The sequence below is a fragment of the Mirounga leonina genome, unplaced genomic scaffold (genome assembly GCF_011800145.1).
Source record: "Mirounga leonina isolate KUSES-001 unplaced genomic scaffold, KU_Mleo_1.0 Mir_126, whole genome shotgun sequence".
Classification (NCBI taxonomy): Eukaryota; Metazoa; Chordata; class Mammalia; order Carnivora; family Phocidae; genus Mirounga; species Mirounga leonina.
Window position 1 is genome coordinate 19,182,026 of NW_023270314.1, and position 9,588 is coordinate 19,191,613.

A 9,588-nucleotide genomic window follows, 5' to 3' on the forward strand; every position below is an offset into this window, starting at 1 on the left:
ATATCTAGAGTGAGTCTATAGATTAAAATAGTCTCAAACTATTCACAGTGTTTAGTTTAGCAGGTTAATTGGAATTATTTCTAAAAATGTTTCTTATATTCCAGGCATAATTCTAGACACTAATAACAATAAACAAAATGGGGAAAATACCTCTACTCTCATAACAGCTGCAAACATCACCCATTAATTATTTTGGTCCTGCAGGCCAAAAGTCTGACTGGTATTGGCTGGGACCTCTATTTAGGTTCTCACAAGGATGAAAAAACAAGATGTTGGCAGAGGTAGGCTCTTATCTGTACTCTCTGGGAAATAATCTACTTCCAAGATCATTCATGCTGTTAGCAGAGTTCATCTTGCTGTTGGAGGACTGAGGTCCTCATTTCTTTACTGACTATCAGCCAAGGATCACGTTCAGCTCCTTGGGGCTGCTGCTTGCACATAATCCACTCCATCTCCAAAAGCACCAATAGCACTTCACATTCTTCTCTCAATTTGAATACATGTCTTTCCTTTCTTCTACCAGCCAGACAAAACTCTGCTTTTTATTTTATTTTTTTTTGTTTTGTTTTAAAGATCTTTTTTTTTTTTTTTTAGATTTTATTTATTTATTTGACAGAGAGAGACACAGCGAGAAAGGGAACACAAGCAGGGGGAGTGGGAGAGGGAGAAGCAGGCTTCCCGTGGAGCAGGGAGCCCGATGCGGGGCTCGATCCCAGGACCCTGGGATCATGACCTGAGCCGAAGGCAGACGCTTAACGACTGAGCCACCCAGGCGCCCCAAAACTCTGCTTTTTAAAGGGCTTACCTGACTGAGTCAATTCCACCTGGATAGAGGGATAATCTCTTTTATCTTAAGATCAACTGGTTTGAGATTTTACTACCTCTGTAAAATCCCTTCACAGCAGTACCTACATTAGTGTTTGATTAATCGAGAGACAGAAATCTTGGGAAGAGGGCATGTGCCCTAGCTTCTGCCTACCGAAACAAGGGGTACCAACTTTAAAAGAAATAAGTAAAATGCATATTGTGTCAGATGATGGTAAAGGCTGTAGGAAAAATAAGTATTTAGACTGTAAGAAATGATCATGTGGAAAAGTATTGTGAGCTCACATTCTATAGTCTGAAACATAATACATACCTAGGGAGACCTGGGCTTCTGGAAGTGACAGGCTAAAAAGAACATTGAGTCTCCCTGGAGTTTTAAAGCAGAGCAGTAGTGGGATAATGCTGAGTATGTCAGAGGGGAAGATAGAGGGAGAGATCTTAGCAGGAGTATTTAGTGTTTGGTAACTCCACTCAACTCTTATCAGTGTTTGTTCAGAGGCCAAGGGAGGAAGATCTTATAAAAAATATAAACTAAGCTGTACCAATTTAAGAAAAGTACAAATAGAAGCTGCACCTATTCTCAATTACATCTTTTTCCTATAAACCTGAGTGTGGTGTTTATTACTCCAATGCATGTTCTTATATTGCACCCTGAAACAGAAACCATATTTCCCAAATTGTATGAGGACTCACAGAACAGATAAACTGTACCAAGCATGACATGCAAGATAAACTAAGCCCAAGCCCTTTAATATCAGTTTATTTAGACACATTCATTTGAAGCTATAGTAACTCTACAGAGACATATTTTTTTAAATTTTTATTGTTATGTTAATCCCCATACATTACATCATTAGTTTTAGATGTAGTGTTCTATGATTCATTGTTTGTGCATAACACCCAGTGCTCCATGCAGAACGTGCCCTCCTCAATACCCATCACCAGGCTAACCCATCCTCCCACCCCCCTCCCCTCTAGAACCCTCAGTTTGTTTTTCAGAGTCCATCGTATAGAGACATATATTTTATTTTTTTTTATTTTTTTAAAGATTTTTTATTTATTTATCTGAGAGAGAGAATGGGAGACAGAGAGCATGAGAGGGGGAGGATCAGAGGGAGAAGCAGACTCCCTGCCGAGCAGGGAGCCCGATGCGGGACTCGATCCGGGACTCCAGGATCATGACCTGAGCCAAAGGCAGTTGCTTAACCAACTGAGCCACCCAGGCGCCCCTAGAGACATATATTTTAAAGGGAAGACCACTCATCTTCCAGTGGCTCATTTCACAAAATCCATTTAATTCCTGCGAATATCATTCTATGACTTATTTCAGCATCCAAAATGCTATAAAATAACCTTCCTTGACTCCCCATTTTAAGGGGAAACCATGGTTCCTCATGGTTTGTATCTTCCTTTGCTATAGCAAGCTAATTAACCTAACAGTAGACTGTCCCTAATGGTCTCAGGCTGGTGAAGCCTAGCAAGCAGAGTACTCAGCAAGATTTGGCCAATCCCTCAGTGATGCTAACAAGCAGCTCAGTCCCATAGTAGTGTGCACATCTGGGATACCTGGAGTTTCCCTCTGCTGAGGGCCATCCTATCCATGAGTATGAAGTTTTATTTTTAATCTGAGCTCCAATTATTTCACAGACTTCTCAATATTTGTTTTTCTTCTCTGTCCTGAGAAAAGAGTCCCCCCCAGACTTCCAGGTCATTGGTCAAATTTGTATACATTTTCACTTATGTGGATCTTCCACAGCATTAATTTGCCACCAGCCATCCGCTCTACTTGTCTATTGTCTATAAGGCTTTATGTCTCTTAATAAGGTTCAATAAATATCTTTCTACAAAAGGCCAGATAGTAAATATTTTAGGCTCTGTGGTCCAAACAGTCTTTGCTGTGACTCAAATCTGTATTACAGCATGAAAACAACCAAAGACAATATGTAATAAATGCATGAGGTTGTGTTCCAATAAAACTTTATTTGTACAAACAGATGTGGGTCTGGATTTAGCCTGTTCACTGAAGGTGCTGACTCCTGGTTTATAAGTTGAAGTTCAAAGGACAGGAGACAGAGTTCAGAAAAACTGGCCTCTCAAGTGGATTAGAAGCTCCCAGTTTCAAAATCTCATGTCACACTAGTGTGTCACACTAGTGTCCTTTGGAGAAATGTTACAACAATTTAGCTTTTCCAAAACTTATAAGGACATTCCTCAGTATTGTCTTTACGTTCCTGAAAATATTTTACTCAGTTCCCTCTGCCGGGGCTAGAGTCTTATTTGAGCTACTAGTGTTGGGCCAGGTCTTGAAGATACGTGGTTTCACAACTATGTCCTCACTGACTATTGCAGTTCTCATGGAGTTTTTTAAAATCTGTGTTCTTTCCAAACTAAAAATCTGCTTTCTTCATGTTTCATGTTACAATCCTAACTAATATGCAAATCCCTCCAACTGGCATAATTTCAATAAGGGCAATTTGGAGTTGTAGTGACAGTTTGAGGAACTTTTGATATGAACAAATTTGTTCATTTGAGAGGCTCCATAAAACAAGCATTCAATGAAGCAAATTTTAAGGTCTTTTACAATCTGTTGGATCTCAAATTTGAATTGATAGTTTTTTAGGATTTATATAAATTAAAAAAAATAAGGAATTTTTAAAAAATGTTTAACTTTCAATGCTTTACATATTTTGACTCTTCTAAATAAAGCTTTTTTCCCCTTCCTAAGACAGCTATGTAAAAAGCTAGATAGTATTTTTTTGTAAAAAAATTATTCTAGAGTCACCTGGGTGGCTCGGTTGGTTAAGCATCCAACTCTTGATTTTGGCTCAGGTCATGATCTCAGGGGTGTGAGATAGAGTCCTATATTGGGCTCCACACTGAGCATGTAGCCTAAGATTTTCTCTCTCCCTCTGCTCCTCCCTCCCCCCAAAAAATATTCTAAACTTCAGTGAATTAAGCTAATAGTCTTGGTCTTGGTTAGAGGTAAGGATATATATAAACATATAAACATAATTTAAAGAGTCTTTTAAAATATTTTTTGTGAATATAGGGATTTATAATGTGGGCTAACAAAAGTTAATTTAATATTTCTGATAAGTAGAAGATTCTTTTTAAAAATGAGAGTTACTGAGTTTCAAAACAACTCTTTATGTCTCTTCCTAATTTTATCACAGTGTAAATAATATTCTACTTTGTCTAAGACTAATAATTGTAAGAATTCTTTACATATTTTAGATATTAACCCATTATCAGATATGTGGTTCATAAATATTTTCTCCCATTACACAGGTTGCCTTTTCATCTTGTTGACCATTTCTTTTGCTTTGGAGAAGCTTTTCAGTTTGATGTAGTCCTACTTGTTTAGTTTTGTTTTTCTTGCTTATGCTGTTGCTGTCAGATCCAGAAAAGCGTGCCAAGAACAGTGTCAAGGAGCTTTTTCCTTTTGTTTTCTCCTATGAGTTTTATGGTTTCAGGTCTTACATTTAAGTCTTCAATCCATTTTGAGGTAAATTTTGTGAGTGTGTAAGATATGGGTCAGTTTCTTTCTTTCTTTTTTTTTTTTTTTTGCACATGAACACCATTTATTGACTAGACTCAATCTTTTATTGAGTATTGTCAAATATTTGTCAAAGATCAGTTAACCATATATACATGGGTTTATTTCTAGGTTCTTAATTCTGTTCTGTTGGTCTATGTCTGTTTTTATGCCGGTACCATACTTTTTTGATTACTATAACTTTGTAACATAGTTTAAAATCAGAAAGTGTGATGCCTCCAGCTTTATTCTCAGGATTGCTTTGACCATTAGGTGTCTTCTGTGATACCACACAAATTTTAGAATTGTTTTTCCTATTTCTGTAAAAATACTACACTCAACTGCAAAAAAACAAAATCAGGTAACTTGATTAAAAATGGGCAAAGGACCAAAATAGACATCTTTCCAAAATAATCAAATGGTCAGCAGATACATGAAAAGGTGCTCAACATCATTAATCATCAGAAAAATGCAAATCAAAACCACAGTATCACCTCTCACCTATTAGAATAGTTACAATCAAAAAGACAAGAGATGACAAGTGCTGGTAAGGATGTGGAGAATAGGTAACACTTGTACAGAGTTGGTGGGAATGTAATGGGTACAGCCACTCAGAAAACAGTATAGATATTCCTCAAAAAATTAAAAATAGAATTGCCATATGGTATAGCAATCCCACTTCTCAACAGAAAATAAATCATTCCAAAGAGATATATGCCCTCCTATGTTTACTGTAGCTTTTTTTACAATAGCCAAGTTACAATAGTCAAAACATGAAAACAACCTAAGTATCTGCAGATGCACAAAGAATTTGTGATACACACACACACACATAATGGAATACTATCCAGCCATAAAAAGAAGGATATCCTGCCATTTGTGACAACTGGATGGACCTGGACGGACACTTGAGGGCATTATACTAAGTAAAATAAGCCAGAAAGAGAAAGAAATATACTATATGATTTCACTTATATGTGTAATCTAAATAAATAGATCTCCTAGAAACAGAGCACAGATTGGTGGTTGCCAGAGGCAGGGGTGAGAGGCAAAGGTTGTCAAAGTGTACAAACGTCCAGTTATAAGATGAATAAATTCTGAGAATTTAATGAACAGCATGGTGACTGTGGTTAACAATCCTGTCATTTATACTCAAAAGCTGCTGAGAGTAGATCTTAAAAAATAAAAATAAAATTTAAAAAATTATTGTATTATGATTTTAATTCTAAATTTCCATATTTACTTTATGAATCAAAATATGTTGTTTCTAAAAATTATTCATAAACAAAATATTGTGTTCATCTAAGAAAAACTGTAATAAAGAAAGCCTTTTAAAGGAATTCATGCTTATAAATTTCTTTACCTTGTTCAAGCCATAAGGATAAACACAGACATGTCAACTTAAGTAGTAATTTCAAGATTCTTGTTAACTGTAAGACCTTCAACTAAATTAATTTTTAAATTACATTCATAGAAAATATAATCTGTGCTCATATGTAACCCATTATAATCTTCAACTAAAGAAGACATATAAATGTGTTTGGGTCATGTTACATACCTGTTCATTTTGAAGAAATGTAAAAAAAAAAAATGTGTGTAAGGTATCAGAGTATATATGTAGAGCAATGCATATTTGTTATCTAGGACAAGAAGAGAGATAAAAAGGAAATATATTCTTTTAAAGGAAGACAAGTGTGGTTGCTTCAAAATGTAATAGTAAATAATGAAATATAGTTGAAGACGTACAGTAAGTGCAGAGGGTATGAATGAGGTGAATTTTGTGTGCCTGATATATAGTAAGTGAAAATAATGAGAGATGGAAGCAATGAAATATACTTAACATTTAACAAAACTGGCTAAATATAATAGGTCTATTCACAAGGGGTGAAAAAGGATTGTGACTCCTTTACTGCAAACTGTTAAATGGATGATATGCAAATAAAAAAGGAGTAGGCAGAATTTGAGCTTTCTCTTTGTTAAATACTAGTTATTTTGTGCCCAAGTAACAGAGTTTCTTTTTATCATAAATATGTTTTTAATTCTCTGTACTTTTTGACATATTTATAAATTATCTTTGATAACTATTGATTTTTGTAAAAGTTAAAAATGCCTAATATTATAGTCACTTATTGCTGAGCACATATGTGCATGTGTGTGTTTGTGTGTGTTTTAAAATACTATGTGTACTGTTCCTTGCATAATGAATAACTTATACTTGGATACCTGTGGCTTATGTTTGTATTTTTTTCCTATGATAATCTTTTTATTTTACCTTTCCCAAATTTAGGTCTCAAATTTAAGATAATAAAACTTGTCCTCTATACCTAAAATAGCTGTTTTCTAAATGACCATTGCTAACACGAAGCTATACTACTTTACTTTATTAAAGGATGGTAAATTAGAATAATTAGGTTTATCTATCATGCTCTAAATTTTAATTAAAAATTAATCTGAGGCTTTACACAAGCTGAGAAACACTTCTGGAGCTTCTAAACGCATGTCTAGGACTTTATTCTGGACACTGTCACAATGAGAAAACCAATGGACAATGGCCACCCAATGGAATGTGTGGTAGCAACCAAAGAAATTGCAGAAGCTGTCAGCAGCTCTGGGATACAGTATTTCAGTACTGGATGGAGGAAATCCAGTATTTTGTGCTGTTTATTTGGTCATCCTGGATATAATTGTAAATGAAGACCTTCAAGGAAATGTCACAGGAGAGGGAATTATCTTACTGATAACTTACAGAGTTACCGAGTAAACAGAAGGCTAAACACACTTTGACAGGCGATATCAGGGATGTTAGCCTTTTTATTAAAGTTGATTTAGGGATGGTCAGAAGAGGGCTCCAGCCACAGCCAAAACTCAACACATCATCTACAAGATGAAAGAAAAGTGGTTCTCCGTGCTGATAGACCTCACAGAAATGCTTAAAACCATGTTCATAACAAGAAACATACTTCACTGAAGAAGATACAAAGTTTATGGTAAACCAATCTGATGGAATTTTAACAGCTTTAGGAGAAGCCATGGGAGCCAAAAATGAAAGTGTGATCTCTCAGAATACTCCACGTAGAACAAATATACCTAACGAAGCACATTCAGAATTGTTCAGTGATGGCACCACTGACTCTAAAGAAAATCCCAGCAGGAAGAGAAATGGATTGTGCACAGATAAACATTCACTGCTCAGTAAGAAGCTCAAGGCACAAAAGATTAGCATTTTAAAGCAAGATAAATGTCCAGGGACATAGCAAATGTGTGGATCTGTCTCTTCCATTAATATCTCTACTGTACCATCTAAAAGTAGAATTTTAATTGTTTAGATTTGTAAATAAAAAGCCAAATTTGTAATAAGAATAAACCAAGTGACGATCAAACCATGGTAAGATTATTAATTCAACCTCTAGCCTGTTAATTTCTGACTTGAGATTTCTGAAAGTACTTAATTTATTCTACAAATTTAAGCCTCAAATTTAATATGAAGGTGCAGTTTTACTTCTCATGTTTTAATGTTTGAAATTAGAGAACAAAGTACAATAGGTACCTTAATTTGGGAGACTTGAGTGCCTTAAAATATGAATTCTGTAATGATTTAATGTACGTAAGTACAGTCATAGACTGTAATAAAAGATGATATAAACAAAAAATAATATAAGTCTATTTGGTCCCTTAATTTAGGACAAACAGAACAAACCTGACCAGTCAAAAAGCACCTCAATCTTATTTTTTTAATCACCTACTACTTATTAGTGGTTTGCAAAACTAGACATAGTGTCTACCTTTTAAGTCAAGTGTAGATAATACACACTATTCATATAATCAGATAAGTATAAAATTGGCATTACGATAAATGCTTAAAAATGTAAATAGCAATAGTCTCAGAAGACTACATAATTAAAGATACTTGACTTAGATACTTGACTTATTTTGAGGAAGTGTGTTCAGGGAACTTTGAGAAAATAGCATTTGGACTGGTGTTTCCAGAGAACAGAGAGAAAGTGTTCCAGGTAAGAGAATAGCACTTAATAGAGGCTCTATGTTGAGAGGAAATGTGGCACTGAAAAGTAATTAATGGGGACAGGCCTTAAAAAGTAAGAGAGTGCTTGATACTAGAGATGTGAGTGAAGAGATATGTAGGGTTGAGATCACATTATGGACTTTATTCCTTTTCACCAAAACAGTAAGAGAAGATTCAATGATTTTAAGTAGGGGTTTTAAATAGGGGTGTTCATAACAAGAAACATAGCAATAGTAAAACTGGATAACATAGGTTGTGCCTTACTGAATGCCAGGGATTGTCTTAAGGGTTTCCTAACTCATTTAAGAACCATTGAGAAGCTCAGATTAGTTCATCAAAACTCACAGAGGCTAAGTAATATTCTTGTTTGAGTCAAGATTTGTGTATGCAAGTCACTTGTGATGACCACTTTTTAAAAAGCAGCAGTATATTCCTAGTTCCTGGAGCTTCTCATTCTATAAGTCTACAAAGGAGGCCCAGGAATCTGAATTTTAATAAGCATGATCAATAATCCTTACAGACTGTCCATGGATCATAGTGGGACAAACAATGGGCACCTATTATATAATGCTTCTTATTCCACACACATACAAATGATCTGATCCCTTGGGAAAAGTCCCAGAGACTACATAGTCTGATCTTTCACTACTAAATTCCTATATCCCGCCTTCAAAGATTAGAATATGCAGAAGACAGCTGTTTATAGATCTTCAAAAAACCATGCACATCAAGCTAAAACAATGTCACTAAAATCTTAGCAAATATTATGCAAGAAGATCAAGATGGTAAACAAATTTCATACACTGGTATCTCACCAGTTACAAGATATTCCTATCAGAGGTACGGAACTTTCTGAAGTTTCCCTATGACAAAAAAATTCATCTAAGGGCTGAATTAAATTAGAAGAGTGGTTGCCTGACATGGGGTGGGGGTGGGGTTGGAGGTTGATAAAAAAGTGGCATGAGCAAACTTTTACAGGTGATGGTAATGTAAATCTTGGAAAGGTTTTAATTGCATCATATACACATTTGAACTCACTGAACTTATACTTAAGATCTATACATTTCACTGTATTTAAGTTATATGGTAATGAAACCAATCTATCAATCAATCAATAAAGATAAATACCTGTGACATAATGACCTACTTCATGCCCCATCCTTACAACACCTCTCAACTCCAGTTGTCCTGGCATTTTCTATTCCTA

The 9,588-nt window shown here is 35.2% G+C and overlaps 1 pseudogene; it reads left to right on the forward strand.

Annotated features, from left to right (window-relative positions):
• The first annotated feature begins 256 nt into the window (after window positions 1-256).
• Window positions 257-7,614, forward strand: LOC118008985 (annotated as a pseudogene).
• Window positions 7,615-9,588: the final 1,974 nt, after the last annotated feature.